The sequence below is a fragment of the Falco biarmicus genome, chromosome 1, assembly GCF_023638135.1.
Source record: "Falco biarmicus isolate bFalBia1 chromosome 1, bFalBia1.pri, whole genome shotgun sequence".
Classification (NCBI taxonomy): domain Eukaryota; kingdom Metazoa; phylum Chordata; class Aves; order Falconiformes; family Falconidae; genus Falco; species Falco biarmicus.
Window position 1 is genome coordinate 1934475 of NC_079288.1, and position 17331 is coordinate 1951805.

The 17331-nt window shown below is 48.6% G+C and overlaps 1 long non-coding RNA gene across 2 annotated transcripts in view; it reads left to right on the forward strand.

Annotated features, from left to right (window-relative positions):
* Positions 1–17100, forward strand: part of LOC130160337 (uncharacterized) — a 31665-nt gene extending 14565 nt beyond the window's left edge. Inside the window, exons 1-7 of one of the 2 annotated variants that reach the window (XR_008825986.1) lie at positions 1442–1709; positions 5891–7010; positions 8722–8975; positions 10232–10278; positions 15091–15217; positions 15376–15496; positions 16083–17100. This is a non-coding gene — a long non-coding RNA (uncharacterized LOC130160337). Of the gene's footprint in view, positions 1–1441; positions 1710–5890; positions 7011–8721; positions 8976–10231; positions 10279–15090; positions 15218–15375; positions 15497–16082 lie in introns of those variants that run through there. The other variant, XR_008825988.1, reaches the window with a different exon arrangement.
* The last annotated feature ends 231 nt before the right edge of the window (positions 17101–17331 follow it).

The window sequence follows — 17331 nt, forward strand, 5'->3', positions numbered from 1 at the left end:
AAGTGTTAGGCAGGAGTCCCAAATGACTGGCAAAACCTGTGAAGTCCAGGTGCAAGGCATCTTATTTTGCAGCTATTATGTTTTTAAATCAAAGTTCTTTCAGTATCTGTATCTGCCTGTGGTTAATGGGTTACAGATGCAAACTGGCACTTCCAGCTCCTGACCCGAGGTGCCCCGGCCAGGTCTCATGACTGAATCGAATGGGGCCAAGAAATATCAACAGGCTGGAAAAGCACCAGGCTCTCCACTCCGAGGATATTTTCTTTAAAGCTCCAGCTCCTGGAACCGTGTGAATCCCGATTTTTTCCTACCTGAAAGCTGGATTTTGGTGGAGGCGAGCCACTTCTCTATGTGAACATGAACTGTGTGAAAGCCAGATGCCTTTTCATTTCTTTACTTCCATTTAATGAAGGAATTAATTATATTCTAAAGTGACTGTTTGATGAAATCTGGGGTCAGCCTCCAGCACCAGCCTGAGCCCAGATCCTTGGGGCTGTTTGTGCATCCGCATCCCATGATGGGGCTTGAGGAGTTGCTAAAGGTGTTGAATCACCCGGAGCTGTGTCTTGCTGTGGGGTACAAGGCAAAATTCCTTCCCAAAGCACGTGTGGTGAATCTCCCGTGTTTTGAAGGTATTATCCCCAGCAGGCCGGCACGGCCAGGGCAGGGGTTGGCCTTCGTTGACATAGAACTGGTTCACGAGTGCTGAAACATGCTGGTGCGTGGTGGGGAGCACTTGGCTACATGAGCTAATTCTCATCATACCCTGCAAGACTTGGCTGTTTTCTCAGGCTCCTCTGGGAGTGGTGGATTAAGGGCCAGGGTGTGTTTGGTTTGGAGGGTGTAACTGTTTATGGACATGCGTTAGAATGGGATATTCGGAGATGCCGAAGTAAGCACAAGTCCTCTAGAAATCAGCTGGGGACCTGTGCTCCTAAGTCACTTCGTCCCTGGAAGAATCCCATATTTAGTGGATATGGCTGCTTGGGGATCAGGTTACCTCTTGGGAGGTAATTTTTATTTATTTTTGTCACAGATGTTGCTTTAAATACCCCCCCACTCCCGTCGCGTTCCCTGGTTTTTGTGAATGTGTCTGCAGCACAGCTGGGTGCTGCTAATAAATCTAAAATAAATGAATTACATTATTAAGAAAAAACACTTCATGGTAGACAGCTCCTGATGTGCTTTTGGGCATTTCCTTTTGGCTCAGGCTTCGCTCCCTTTCTCAGGGTGGAGCCTGAAGTTGCTGCTGTTTAATGGCAGTTTTACAGCGAGGGAGGCAAGGAGGGGCAGGGGATGCTGTGCAGGGTGCTGGGTACAGGGCACGGTTCAGGTGTCCCATGTCCTTGTTGCATCATCTCAGTGTAGTATGGCTTTGCAGAGAACAGGTTATGGAGAAGCAAAAGGTCGTCCATGGGGTTTAGCAGGAAGTAATGTGAAAACACAAGATTTTTTTTCCTCCTGGTTTTACCAAAGTCATTCCAGGATGGGGTCTGTTAGCTTTACAGCAAATGAAAGCAAGCCTGCATCCCTGTGCAAACTCACTCTTGTTTAATTAAGGTGGCCAAATGGGCATAAACTCCTGAGCCACTTGCTCTTTATGAGCAGCTGATTTCACTTTAGCTTAAGCCTGTTCCTACCCAGCTGATGTGAAGGAGCATCCCTGGAGCCAGTGGTACCAGGACACCCAGCACGGATCAAAGTCACAGGTGAATTTAGAAAGCTTAAATGGTTTTGTGTTTAGACCGGCAGTGAGCCGTCGGGTTTTGGGGCATGGCTTTGGGGACTGGGTCTAGCTGGAGCACTTGGTACCTGGCTGGCAGGGGCAGCGATCCCCCCTGCCCCTTGCCTTGGTCTCCCTTTGAGGAGTGTTCAGGCTCCCCCGTGCAAGCCTTTGCTCGTTCCTCTTGTAACTGCACCCACAAGGAAACCTTCAAAGGCTCTGTCCTATCAATTTTCCCCACCATATGTTCTCATTAAAAACTTTATTGTGCACTTTATCTTAGGATTATTTGCCATCAATTAATAAAACATGTTGCAAGCTTCAAATGAACATTCTCCCCTCCCCGCTTCCCTTGAACGAAGGAAAGGACAGAGAAATATGAAAAAAAAATTACCATGACAGATGGTGTTTTTTAACCTTTCTTTTGTCCAATCTGGAAAAAAAGAAGGTTCTCAGAATATTGACATGGGTTTTTAATTATGAGTTACATCACTTGAAGACCTAATATGAAGCTTAGTGAGCTCAGCAGACAGATTGTCAGCTCGAGAGACGTTCACGTGTTAAGGTACATGGATGCTGACACACAGGCGCGTGCCGGAGCAGGGCTGCGGGGTGATGGTGTGGGTGGCTGCAGGGTGACAGTGTGGGTGGCTGTGGGAGTGGGTCCCCCTCCTCCTCCAGGCACCAGGATGGGCAGGGAAAACTGCAAAAGCCACTCCTGGAAGCAAACATTTGGCGACTGCTGTGGCCAACAGCTCCCAAAGGCATGCGTTGTTGGCAGCCAAGATGTCCTGCCGTCCTTGGCAGTGGGTGCCTGGTCTTGTAGGTGACGGTGGGCTGTGAGGGAGTTTAAGAAAGTGGCATTTGGGTTTTTTTAAAAGAGTTCCTGAAAGGAGAGCACCTCCCTGCTGTGCTGCTTCACATGGGGAATATAAGGGGGAGGAAGGGTGATGCGGAGGGAGCCCGATGACCCCAAACTAAAGTGTGACCCTCCCTCCCCTTTCCCACTTGATGAGATCAGGAGCGTGGCTTTTCCCTCCTGTTATTTGCAATTTTGAACCAGCGACAGAAGCTGATTCCTGGGGCCAGCAGCGTTGGTGGTGGGGAGATGGGGTGGGAGGAAAAGCAAATACGTCTACCAGCAGTCCCCGTGGATGCTGCTGGGCTGGTACACCGTGTACCCTGCGGAGCATTTGCTTTGTGTCTGTGCCTACCAGGGGAAAATAAATATAAAAATAATGCGTACAGATGGGTTTCTTATATAAATAAATGTCTGGGGAGAGACCTGGCTGTGGGTAACCTGCTGGGAAAGGCCTGGTCAGATGGGAATTGTAGAGTTAAACACTCCAGTCTCACTTGGATGTGTCTGGGCTTTGATTTATACTCCTGATTGGATGTTTGCCTGGCCTGATCAGAGAGCTTGGGCAGCGGCTCGTGTTGACACTTGGTGTTTAGCTCTGGGTAAAGTTTAAACAGGACTTATCATGGCTCTGACACCTCGCGAAGGCTTCCCTGGTTTAATAGCATGCTTCATGCCATCTCTTGCGTAGACTTTTTACCGCGTTGCTATTCTAGATATTATAAAAAAAAAAAAAAAGGTAAACTTGCAAAATGAATTCATGGAATATCTTATTTGAGGCCTCTTCTAATTTTAAAATAACACCATTGCCCTTGAATCATGTGGCCGTTTCTCTACTGGATTACGCTGGTAGAATATAAAGGCAGGAGGAGTGATCTGAGGTCAATGAAGCTGATCCAGCCTTCCAGAAACCGTTAACTGCACTGCTCATATTGCTCACATTTGCCCCAGAAGCAGTGTTGGGCTCTGCTGGGACTAAAGCAGCCTCGCATGGGATGAAAGGCTCGTTTTGGGTCTCTAGTGTTGCAATGAGACTTCAGCTGGGGTGGGTCAAAATGGTAACTCTAATCTGTGACCATTGCATATTTTCCCCCCCAGACTGTAAAGGTTTTATCCTCTTTTGCTTTTGATGGGAATTGCTCAGATTAACAGCTGTCAGGTTTTTTTTTCTCTCTCCCTTGTTTCTCCCATTAGTAGCAGGATGCTCTGGGTACCTGCTCTGGGTGCAGCTTTGGGGGCTCAGATGGCCAAGGGCTGCCCCTAGCTCTGCTTGCACCCTCCTGCGCCGGCAAAAGGGGATGGGTGACTATATTTATCCCACTTACCCCAGCTGCTGTCCACCTAATTTCAAACTCAAGGGCCAGCAGAGAGGTGCATTGGCAGCAGAGTTTAACACAGCCATTCTCAGTCTGACGTGGGCTCTGGCTTTGGACAAAGCTCGTGCTAAGTAACATTGAACTAATTTAATTTTATGCTTTGTTTTTTATGAGTAACAATTAAGAAAAAAATCAGTGGAACGTAATTACAGCACCTTGAAGTGTAGCTTTACTGGGACAAAGGCTGAAATGAGGTTACAATATGACAGCCTTTTATCTCAGATCTGATAGGGGTGTTATTCATTGTATTAAAAGTTTGCCAAGAGAGGCTTCAGTGAAAATTAACCCGTGTTATCACAGTGAGTAATATCCTGGTTTTATCATGTGGAATAAATAAATAACATAGACTTTATGCTTTTGCTTAATGAGGTTACACTGAGTGCAGAGCGAGGAGACACTGTTAACTCCGATGCAAGAAAGCAGTGATTAAGGCAAGATGAAACTGGAACAGAAAGTGCCCCCAGTTTTCTTGCACAACGGCAGAGCTTGTATTACTATTAATTATATTATGCAATGGGAATAGGATGGAATTTGGCTCTATCTAGTAATAGACTGGGGTCAAAAACTCTTTGCAAACATTTCTGTGATGCTCCTGACACCGTTTTCTCACCTTCACCGGTCATGGTTGTTTGGCTTGGAGCCATCCTGCCAAAACAACCCATCTGGGCCAGCCTGGGGAGCCTTCTCCACTGGGTCTTGCTGCTGCCTTTCCCATCTGTATCAAAGCGATGTGGTGTATCAGCAGTGCTGATGGCAAAAATCGCAAATTGGGGTCATAGGGTCTCTCAAACTGGAAAGGACCCATGAGGATCATTGAATCCAGCCTGTGATAGCTGCGGTCTGCTTGGTCACAGCACATGGACCTGGCTTGCTTGAGCATGTACGATGGGCCAGGAATGCTGGACAAGCACTTTCCCCAAGGAACTGAACTTTTTGAACTGAATTGTCTTTAGGTCAATAGTTAAACTCCATGGAACATGTCTGTGATAGCAGTGGGAGCAGGGCTGGCAAAGTGGCTGAAGCCAAGGGAAGGAGAGGGCTAGTGTTTGGCTGGCTGCCGTGGCACGGTGCTCAGGGACATCCCAACTGATGGCATGTGCTGGTAGGGAAGGAGGGGATGCTCACTTGTGCTGCCAGCCCAGGTTTGGGAATCAGTTAGCCTGATTAAGAGAGCGTTGCTATGGGCAGAGAGATGAATAGCCCGATTCTGGACTTCATTAGCCAAGAGCTTGAAATTGTTTCATGTGAACAAAAGGATTGTCCGGGACGTTAATCCCTTGCACCTGTCTAGCTTTGCTCAACCTCGCTCTGCCTCAGCCAGGGTTGCATCAGCAGACACGACACTGCAGGCAAGAAGAAACCAGCCGCAGCAGAAGAATTAACCATGCTTTTCACTCAACACACTCGTGGGATGGAGAGCCGAGCCATGCCAGATGGGTTTGAACTCCTGAGCTGGCAGAGGAGAACCTCAGCACCTCCTGGGCACATCCAGCCTGTGGGTTGGAGTGGTCTGGAGGGGGGGGGGCGGGGGGATGGGGTGGCCGTGCCCCCGGGGATGCCTGTCCCATCGCCGCAGCTCTGCACACAGAAAGCACGGCAGAGCCTGGGCTCAGCACCGCTCCTGGCTCCAACTGCACCCTGGTTTCCCTTCCAAAAAGGAATGTTTTATTCCCCCTCCAAAATAATTGAAGAGCTTAAAAAAAGCAAGCAAACCGCTTGTCCCTTCGTGCCAATGGATGTTAATAATACCAGGAATACTGTTATCCTCTGGGCTATCATCATCTATAATACCTGCAGAAATCGCTTGGGTAGTTTTAATTATGTTTGTGCCTTTTCTTTCAGCTCTTGTTATCTCTTGGGTTCCTCAGGGCTGGGGGAAGGGTCACAGCATCGAAGTAACTTCTCTAAAGCGCCTTTGTTTTCCCTGCGCAGGTATTAAGTTGATGGCACAACAATCCCCAAGTACATTAGATTCGCTTTCCTGCCCACCCCTGCCTGAATGCAGAGCTTGTGCGTCCCCCGTGCACAGAGCGAGCCTGGCGTGGGCAGCCCGAGGAGCGGGCCCGCAGGAATGCAGGTGAACAGAGCCAAATTGTTCCAGCCGCGAGAAGAAGGGAAGAGAGAGGAAGAAGGAGAGAAAGGAAAAGCAAAGGAGAGAAGGAAGAGCTGGGAGGAGGGGAGTGGAAATAATCCTTGTCTGTGCGTGGTGGAATTTCTCTGGAGATATTTGCAGGGCAGTGTGGTTAAAAAAAAAAAAAAATCCTTAGAAAAATAATAAAACGTCCTGCCTTCCACACATACCCATGAGGGGAGGTTTTTGTCAGTGGCCTCCATGGGAAAGTGATGTTCGAGAGAACAATTGCTGGGCTGTTGTACCGCGCCTGCCTCTATGAATGAAGCTTAAGAAAAGGTGTCCTTGGACTCTTGCTAAAACCCATCATCTTCTCCATTCCCTGCGTGTGCCCGCTCGCTGCCGCTGCCTCCTGAAACAGGCCAACAACTTATAAACAAAGCAGTATAAAAGATGAGATGGGAGTGTGCTCAGCCTCATTTCCTTGCCGGCAGCCGCCAGTTAGCTGCTCGTCCCTGCTGCACTGTGGTGGGGTGCCAGGGCTGCGGCTCGGTGGTCCCTGCTCTCTGGGGAGCTCTGGCGTTGCAGAAAGCAAAGTTGAAGACAGAGGCAGGGGGAGGGGGGGCGGGGAAGCTGGTCCTGAACGGGGTCTTTGGGGCAACTTGTCCTTTGAGGTGGGCCAGGCAGTCCACGTGAGCAGCACAGGTGCTTTCTTGCTAAGGAGCAAATATCGGCCATGCCTCCGCCTGGCGTGCTTGCATGGCTTGCTGCAGCGTGCTCTGAGCTGCAAACTCACCGGTGAACAGGAGGGTTTCTGTAAGCACTGCAGGGACATGGTCCCTGTGACAGCCCCGTGTTGCTCCGGGGAGGCTGGACGTCCATGGTCTGCAGAGGAGCCCTGGGATCCCCACCACAGATGAAGAGGCTAAAAAGGAAAAGCATGACTTTGGAATGGCTTCGCATAAACCCTCGGGTGTGTAGGTATGTGTATGCCTCTGTGTGTGTGTGTATGTGTGTAAGTACAGCACGTGTGCCTTCCCGTTGTTCCTGGCCTGGCTGTATTATGTTCAGCCCATGCAAAGACTCTTAATACCTTTCTCCAACCTGGAATGGGAAGTAAATCAAGTTTTTCCTGCTGAGAGTTTAGCTTGTTCAAAGGATGAACTATAGGAGAGCATAGTTTGTCAGGAGACCATATAGCTGCATAGGGTTTCAGCAGCATTGCTGTTGGATCCTCTCTCTAAGCGTGTCTTCTGGAGCAGGACTGAGGAATGGAGCTGCAGGGGTCCAGGGGGAGGAATGGTGGTGGCAGAGTGTCACCTGGTGCCTTCCCATCCTTACTGAGCTTTCCTCTCCGGTGTGCTCTGTTTTGTTAAAGGGTTTGACTCATTTCCTGAAGTTCAGCAGGTATTCAGAAAAGATACAAGTAAAATAAAAGCTTTATTAATGACATAAAATACAGATTGGTGTCGTCGGTGTGCAGGTAAGCAGCAGAGTGTACTATAGACTGTGCAAGTGCAAAGCTTTTATGTAATATAAAGCAAAAAATTTATGGTGATTGTAGTTTGGGGCCTTGCATATGTTTTTGGCTAAGAAGAATTTAAGTTGCAATGAACATTTAGAACTTCAAGATTTTTTAAATATCTCCTTGTAGATTTTGAATATTTTTTCTTTTCTTCTGATATCTGTTACTTGGTGTTTACTCAGTGATGGTGCCTCTCAGTGCTGCACTTTGTGTTACTTATTTCTACAAAATAGTGAGGTTAAAGTTGTTAGAAATGTATGTCCTCATTAGCAGAATGGAGGGATGACCCTGGGCACCTAGGAAAGCCTGGCCTGGGGGTTAAACACAGGCTCAGGTTCAAAAAAAATATTTTCCATTTCTGCTTATGTCTTGTGCTCACGGCAGAATACGTCACATGTCCCTCTGCCTCAGTTTCCTATCTATTCAAGAAGAATTACGGTAATTATGGACACTCCCAGCAGTGGTGAGATAGGGGCGGTGGGCAGAGTCTGTGCGGTAAGCGTTGACGTGTTCACTTGGGCGGTAGCGATGGAGCTGCAGTTACTGAAGTGCCTCAGGGGATCGCACTGGATCTGCGCTGTGCTGAATCCAAAGGATCTGTTCTGAGCACCACAATGAACAGAAACTGGTAGTGAATGAATCAGAGGTGGAGGGAAAAAACAATTTCCTTTGAGTTTGTCATTGGTAGGTGTTGGGGGGAAAGTCTCCCGTTGGTTTTGTTAAAAAAAGAGAAAGAAGCAGATGTAAAGGATGCTTCTCACACCGGATCTGCTAAAATACCGCATGCAGCGCTAAGCTGAGAAATCATCTGTCATCACACTCCCATACCTAAAATCTACGCAGGCCATAAGCTCTTCAGGGCAGGAGCACCTTACCCCTTTGGTGCTACTTGCTGGGTGCAGTGCACCACAACTGTGTAGCTGGTCACACCTCGAGAAGCAGCAATGCCATCTCAGCGCAGCATCGCTGCGTAAGGCAGCTGCCGCTTGCGCCCAGGGGGAGCGTTGCAGGGGTGGGGGATAACGCCTCCCCACTGGCAACCAGATGTTGGCAGGAGTTTATTTTTCCCTCTATACAACAGTGGGCATCCCTTACCTGATACCTGGCGAGTGGGTTTCGTTCTCACAACGGCCGATAAAGTTAAAACAACCTTTTTCTGTTTTATAGGGAAGAAACCAAATCAGAGGAGCAGCTGTGGGACTTGTGCAGCCCCCTGTGAAAAATGGGAGAGACCACGGAAAGGAGAAAAGCCACCGGGTTCCACTCCAGCCCCTAGTTTTTCCCTTTATAGCTGGAGGGATGAAGAACAGGCACGAACAGCACAGATAAGCGGCCGAGAGCCCTGCTGCCCTGTTCAGCCTTGCTGCACCCCTGGCAGCTCCTCTGGCCGAAGCAGGTTGGACCCATGTCTGGCACGTGGGGTGGGTGCAATGTGGACCTGAGGCTGATGCTGGCTCGTTGCCATTTTCTGTTGGCCAATAACTCCAATATTATTCTTCTGTAGCGTATTTATTTACTTCCCCCCACCCCTGCCCCATTGGAGAACAGGCAGCACTGTGAGAGAGTTGAGGGACTTGCTGCAGAGTGGGTTGGGTGACAAGGGGAGCCCGACTGGCAGAAGCCCGAGGCTGTCATAAAAGAAACTGAAACAGGAGTGTTAACGCTTTAGTTGAGTTATGGAGAAATGGGTTTACTGTTTGAGAAGAAATTGCGAGAGTAATACATCTGGGAGCATGCTGCGTCCCTTCAGAAGCTTGGGAGCAAGTGGAGGCTGGAAGGATGCTTGGGAGCACTGGGGGTGTGTGTGCAGAGAGATGCAGAACTGCAGATAATTTCAGCTGGAAAGGACCTCTGCAGGTCTCCAGTCCAACCCCACTCAGAGCGGGGCCACCCATGTTGGGCTGCTTAGGGCATGTGCAGTTGAGGTCTGAGTATCTATGAGGATGGAGATCCCACCACCTCTGTGGTCATCAGGACGGTATCTGACCACCCTGATGGTGAAAACAATTTGTCCTAATGCTTGTGACCACTGTCTCCTGTCCTGTCCAAGAGCAGCCTGGCTCTATCTTCTCTGTACCCTCGAATCAGACAGTTGAAGACAGCAATAACTCACCCTCTTTCTAAGGCCAATCAAACCCAGTTCTCTCAGCTTGTCCCCTCCTCTCTTGATGTCTTCTACTGGACTCAAGCCAGTGTGTCCATGCCTGCCTAGTACAGGTGTCGCCCAAGACTGGGCAAGGTACTGCAGGTGTTGCAGACAGTGAACTGGCTTGGGTGGGCTGCACGGGGCTCTGTCCTCCTCTCTGTTTCACAGCTCCAGTTCTTCCAGACACTAAATGACATGCTGGCAATGGCAGCCCTTGTGTGTACTTGAATCTATGATGCTTGACATTGTTGCATCATGTCACATGGAGGAGGAAAGGAGATGTCCTCTAGTTTAGGTTTCTCAATCCACATGATCCTTCAGCTGGTGCCTACCTGCACCACATGGACTTGGAGTGTTTGGTTTTGGTGTTCTGGTCTAGTTCCTGATGCCTTTAGGAGAACATCTTCAGCCAGCGTGGTCCTCTGCTGGCACGAGTCAGGTTAACTCCACTCAAGTCAAAAGCTCCTAGAACAACAGTCTGCTGGGAATTATGAATAAATGCAAATAGTGTTTGTTTGATTTACTTTTCAGGTCTGGCCAGGAAACCTTCAAGTAGCAGCACTTTCCCTTTTAAGCAGGTAAGTGCTTTTTTAAAACATACACGGGAATGTCTGTGCTTCTCTGTTTATCACTATAAATCTTTCTGTGCCTGAGCTTTTAAATAACCATTTGCACAGTAACTTCATGCTCCTGAAATTCATGAATGTGAGGAGCTGATGGACCGAGCGGCTGCCGTACATGGTGGGACACCTACTCCAAATGGGAGAGGGGGAGAGAAACCACGTGGGGAAGCGGGTGATGGGGAGAAGAGGAGAATGGGGCTGGAGGAGACCTGGACAAGCAGTAGATGATGGTTGAATCTCTGGTCCAGGCTGGGGGGCTGATCCCCGGTGCTGATGCATGGGAGGTGGGGATATTGGTTCACGGGAGATTTATTCCATCTGGGGAATCTGAGCTGTTGGGGTGAATGCGAACGTAAGGAACTTCTCTGGGAAAAGATGGCGAATGACCAAATCAGCTGAGATTTTTGGCTGAACTGTTTTGTTCTAAAATTCTATAATTTTTTTAAAAAGTTGGTTTTTTTTTTTTGTTTAGTATTCATTTTTTCAACATTTTTCCATAAAAGGCAGGAACTCTTTCAGGGGAGGGGGAGAAGTAATCCAACCTCCAATTTTCTGTCCCAAACCAGTTTTGACCAGCCATACCAACAATGTAATCATCAGAGTTTTTTTACCCCCCCTTCCTTAGCAAACAGCAAGCCAAGTATCATTTAAAAAAAAAAATCACCAATAAAAAAACATAGCAGCCTTTTGCCATCCATGGCTGGTGTATTTTTCCTTTGGAAGTTGGCCACCCCAAGCACACACAGGGCTCTGTGTGAGCCTCCCTCACCCTCCGAGAGAGCAGAGGAGAAAAACTCCCTGTGACTTGGATGGGTTCCTTATGGGGGGAGGTGGGCTGGCGGGGAGGGGGGCGAGCGCGAGGCAGCATTTTGAACTAAGTTCCTTTTTCTATTTTATTTAGATTAGGTTCTGCTCAGCAGGGTGATTTCTTAATTAGAGCAGCCCAGTCTTGCAGGCCTGTCGCTCCAGACCCCTGCTCTGCCTTCTTAAGTTTCACGAGGGAAGTTGTCGTGCCTGATTTCCTGAGCTCTAATATTCGAGCAGTGTGCGGTGATTTCAATGGGAGGAAAAGACATGTAATTTAATCGTCTTTATTAGATTTTGGGCGAAGGAGGGGGCAAAGCAGTAGGAACCGTGTCCTCTGCTTGTCTCTTGACTTTCTCTTCTGCTTCTAGTGGCCAGAGATGAGATTTCAGGGGAGAAGCAGCAGAAAATCAGTGATCCTAAAAGACCATGTAGTGATGGACTTTTTGTCCTGAGGTTACGAGGTTTTCCTGAGCTGTAGCTGTTATCTCAGTCTCAGGCAGATCCATGACCCTGCATGGGTCTACCATGGGGTTATTAATGGCAAGCTGTGATTAAAACTTTGATTTTTAATCCTCTTGGTTACGTGAAAGGGAATTCTGTCCCTCCAAAGGGTGTTGCTGGAGTGGGGTGAGAGGCTGGTGGAACGGGTTCAAGCAGAGTAAATGGGGGAGCAAAATGTGGAATTTTGTGAATTTCAGGTGTCTTCTGGGAATCCGAGGTAGGCAGGCAGCGTGTTCCCGGGGGGAGCCTACCTCTGCCGGGAACGTGGTATTGCCATTGTGCCACGGGCACAGCTCTGTGCAGCTCTCTCTTCCAGATAGCAGGTGAGAGCTTCCCCCAGCCCCCTTGGGCCAAGGCAGGGAAAAGTTTTAAGAACAAAAATGGGGGGATTTTTTTGAAACTAGAGGTGGTGAGGAAAAAAAAGGCTTCATTCCATGGTAGTGGCTCAGGGGGTTGATTCTTCCTGTCATCCTTGCTAGGCAGAGGCGATGTGGGACGGCAGCAGGGATGTGCTGAGGGGCACTGGGACCTCTGTGTTAAGGTGGATGGTGGAGGAAGAAATATGCCTGCGCCAAGACCTGTTCGTGCTGACTGCCTGCACATACACACCATATATGCCCAGCCTTTACTTAATGTAAATCAACGCTAATCCATTGATACCAGTGAGGCTGGGCTATTTTAGCCACCGAGAGCCTAGCCTTCCGTATCATATGCACTCAGCTGTGACTTCGTAGCTTAAAAAATATTAAGCAATGCTCAGCGGGGAGCAAGGGGTGTCACATTCACATTTAATTCAAATGAAATAAAATTCTGGATTTTTTAATAAATCCATTTTATGGCTGGAACAATAGCGAAAGAAGACCTGGAGACACCGTATTCTCTCCCTCTTACCACATGGGTTTGAGTTATTATTTTTCTAGCTGGCCTTATGAAAGGCTGCCGTGGAGGATGGGAGAGGTTTATAACTCAGTAATGGGCTTCTCGCCTCAAAGTAGTTCCAGTCGCTCTCAGCTGGGTTTGAATGGGATGGTTTTGATTACCTGCCATCAGCGTGCGAGAGCCCATTGTGATTGTGGGCAGCACCTTTGCAGTGGGCAGCAAACGGGTGTGGGGTGCTGCGGGTGCAAATGGGGTGATGCTGAGCCATGGAGGAGCTGAAGCACAGGTGGCTGCTCGCACCCTCCTGGTACAGGTGGTGCTTGGGGAGAAAAACATCTCCTGCATTATCCGAGTTTGGCAGTAACTTTAAAAAAAGCCCCCTTGTTTGGCTGAGGGGGTCACTTTGCATTTGAAGAAGGACCTGCATCACTGCAGCTGTGACTGTATCAGGATGGTGTGTTTAAAGTGTTGCATTTGGTGGGTTGCATGGTCTTAATCATGGGTTTTAGCAGCTATTTATCTGCCTTTGCTGTATCTCCCCACATGCAGCTGCTCTGTGGGCAGCAGTGCTGCGGTGGAGCTGGCTCCCTCGTTTATTCAAGGAGGAAGAATTACTTGGAAAGCTGCTTCTTTGGGGACGGTGATGTGAGTCAGTAAACCACTGCATTGTCGCCTGTGGCACAGCAAGGATGGTGGCTCCAGGGGGTGGGGTATGGTGAGCAGTGGAGGGTGAGGTTTGTTGTGATGCTGGTGCAACGGGAGAGTCACTTGCCAGATTTAGGGAGTATTGTTAGGTCTTGGGGAAGACCTTGTGTAAATGCTGTGTGGGATGTGCTTGTCTGAGGACATATTCACAGTCCTTCCCCCGGCTCCCCCGGCATGGGAGCCAGCACAAAGCTGCCCTGTGGAGCAGGGATGCTTTTCTACAAGGTGTTGCTTGAAAAGCCCATGATACGCTGTCCCCAGGCAGGCAGGCTGTGAAAGCAGCTGCAGGTGCCAGGGAAAACTTCTGGTAGTACATCCTACCTGTGTGTGTGCATCATGGAGGGACCAAAAAAAACCCCACTACTGCTGGTAAAATAAGTTCCTTCAGTTGTAAGCTGTGTTTTCGGGGGAGGCTGGAGCAGCTTGGTGCTTGGAAAGCAGCATGCCTCATGAGAGAGAGAAAGAAATTACAAATTAAAACCAGAAAGCCCTTTTCCCTCCATCTCCTGATGCCTTGATTCAAGGTATGCATAATCATAATCATTATTTTTAAGGGCAGCCCCCCTCCACCTCCCAGGGTCTATGTTATCTCTAGAACCACCCTCTGACTTTTTATTGCAAAAAAAAGTCAGAGGACACTGGAGAGAAACTGTATCTGCTGGGAGGGAGGCAGCTTCAACCCCTCCTCCTCCTCCCTGAGACCATCCGAGCTGCAGGGGTAGGAAAGGAAGAGGAGGGAGTGATGAAGGTCACCTTCCGCTGCCCCGGGAAGGTAACGAACCCCACGCAAAGGCCCAGGTCGAGCTCTCCAGAGTCATTATCGCAACAGGCTGCGAAAGGTTAGGGAGGAAAGAGCTTTTCGGAAGTCTTTGCCCACTAATTGATTGCGAAGAGCGGAAGGAAGGATGTATCGAAAAAAGCAAAAGCCCCTGCGCTGTTTGTGACCCCCTCCCCCCTTCCCGAAACGTGCCCAGCCAGGAGGCAGCAGGTTGTAGTTTTGACTGTAACAAAGAAGAAGGGAAATCAGATTCAACAGGAGCAGGGTCTCCTTTCAGTCTAATGGCAGATGTGGAAAATGTTTTCCAGCATCATTAGAAAGGATGAAAAGCCCTAAAGGCTGGCTGGTGCCCTGTCCCTGCCTGGTGAAGAGCGCAGGGGGGACGGCTGCACCAGCTGCCCTGGCTGCTGCCTGCAGCTCTTGGCACGTAGCACAGCATGCCTCCTGCTCGCCTTGCCTTGCCCACTGGCACCTATGCCAGTGTGCTCCAGCCCCTCCGAGCCACACGTGGTGGTCCTTTAGGGTAAAAGCTGCCCCAGCATGAGTAGATGCTCATGTAATGCACGGACCAGGGGGCTGCTCTGATAAAACCCCATTTGAGAAGGTAAGTGATGGTTTTAGCGTGAGTGGGTGGGAGTTGTGCCCACAACATTTGCAGCTAGGTTTGCAGCTAGCCTGGAGCTGGGATGAAGCACTGAAATGCCAGTTTGAGTCACCCTCAGCCCATGCACAGACAAAATGCGCTGCAGCCACAGCACAGGGGCTGAGTTCTCAGTACCCATCTATGGGCTGAAATACGAGGGGATTAGTACAGAGCTTTTCTAAGAATTCTCCTTCCCTGCAGTGCATCAGCCCATATGTTTCTGCAGCCTTGAGACCAGCCCATGGACAAGGTCTCAAGATGTTTGCCAGGGAAAACCAAAGTACTAGGTGTTCCGCGGAGTCCCTGGGGTGGTCTGCCTTGCATGGACTGGACAGAGGCTGAAGAGGAGATTTCTCCTTCTGGTTTAGCCTTAGAGAAGCTGCTCAGCAATATGCACTGGAGGGGACTGTTTGAGAAGGAAGTCCTTGCAATGATTGGGGCTTTCTGGCCATAGGTGAGATGGTGCCCAGAAATGAAAGGCAGCTGCAGAATTTGCCTCCTCCCAAGACTGGATGAAACCAGAGCGCTTTAAGACAACACAGCGCAAGAATCAATCCGCTCAAGTGGCACCAAAGGGTTGTGTAAGTATGTTGAGTATCTCCTGCAACAACATTGGGTCAGTATCTACACCAGGAAGTCTAATTTCCTACTTCCTAATCAAGTTCTTTGAAAAGAAAACAGACAATAAATGCCATCCTATAACCGCTACCTCTTCTAAACCTTTCCGTCTGCCTTCCAGACCCAGGAGAAAATGCAGTGAAAGAGATGAGCCAGGCTTCTGGGGAGCGACCTCTTTGTCAATGCTAATGAGTGAATCCTGGTGCAGCCTCAGGACAGTAACTATCATCATTGTTATGCTGGTAAGGAAGGAAAAAAAAAAAAAAAAAGGGAAGATTTTTAAAGCTGACAGGATTTGCCCAAGTCACCTGGATAAAATTGGGAACACTCCCTGACCGATCAGGAACAGACTGAGACTGGAAACCAGTTGCCTTGATGCCTTGCTCTAACCACTAGACGACCCACCCTGTATGAGCAAACGGAATAAAATTTGAAAGAAAACAAAAATCTGACTTGAAAAATGTGTTCCGCATAGAACCAGAATGTTCAGCGGAGAAAAAAGGATGCAGTCCAAAGTTTTACTTCCAGGCAAACATTTCAAAATGGACTTATAATGTACCCTTTCATTTAGACTTTATATGAAGGTTTTACTTGAACTTGTAATGAAGATGGAAAAATCCGAGGTTACCATGGCTACTGGCACTTTGCCTAATACACTCAAATCTTTTTCCCCTAATAAAATAGATTTCAGACCCCCCCCTATAAAAAGGGAAGAGTTAAAGACCCTATAAACAACTGTAGGACTAAGAATACTATTCCATGTAAAGCAGGTTCTGAACATCACGGCAAGGTAATTATGTTAATCCTTTTTTTCTCCTCACCAATTAGGCCCCCAAAAACCAGAGTCCAGCTCTAGATGGTTCTCCTGCTGGTAACTAGGAAAATACCAGGAATGAGAAAATTGAGGAGTGGCGAACGAAGTGCCTGGTACTCTTTCTGGGATGTTCTCCTGTTGGTTGGAAATGTAGGAAGAAACCTGGTTATTTTCATGGCTCTTGCGGTCTGCAGCTCCATCCCAGCTGTGACGGACCCTCTTGGGAGGTATTTCAGTTGTGCTGGGTTCTGCTCAGCACTCATGCTAGCAAAATTCAAGACAGCTCAGGCTCCCCGGTGCTGTACAGCAGTTGCTGCTGGTGAGATGATGCCTATTTGACCTAAATCAAGGACTGGACTTGAGATCTTGTTTGGTTAGCATACACATTTTTTATGGTTTGGGTCTTGGCTGGGGGACAGAGCTTGATGCACACCTTGGATATAGGAGGCAGAAAACAGCTGGGAAGAGGTAGAAGAGGCAGCTTGTAGCCATCTCCTCCTGACTATTTGCAGCTCCCTGGCTGAGCCAGGAGAGTTGGATCCAGCAATGCTGTTCTTCAGCTTGGGCTGCTGCTTCTTCCTGGTGTCCCTTCAGGTACATGTTCTTTGTTGGCAGGAGCAGAGGCTCTGGCCATTCCCTTGTCCTTTGCAGAGCAGGTCTCTTCTTTCCCTGATGAATTCTGATGGGCTTTTGTAGCTTTTGCTGTTGCAATTTCCCCTGGAGATCTTGGTGGGAGCTGATTTGGGCCATGCAGGAAGGTGGCTGGGCTTTGAGGTCTTCTCAGAGGAGACTGAGGATGCTGAAGTTTCAGGGATGTGGATGGCCAGTGTGTGCACATAGCTATCACTGGGGCTGGTTGAAAAATGGTTGTGACATTTATGTGGGTAGGAGACAGGCACAGGCTGTGGAGATGAATGATAAAACCCTGTGGAGTTGTCCTGGCCCTGTCCCTGACAGGGAGGTGGAAGGAACCGCTGATGCTCTTGTTCTCTTTAGGCTTTCGGGGGATCCTTTTAATGCAGCAGCTCTTTGGCTTTTGAAAGTGGTGGCTGTCCGCCAGCCCGATTTATTTTAAACATGTGTTTCTGATTTGAAAATGTCCAGATCTTGAAATCTTTAATCTTCTCACACCTAGGGATTTTTTTTGTTTTGTTTTTGTAAAAGGCTGAACCACGTGCACAGGTTAAAAAGCAATACAGACTATTTAAAAAAAAAAACAAAAAACAAAAAGAGAAACAGTAAAAAATAATAAAAAAACCCCAG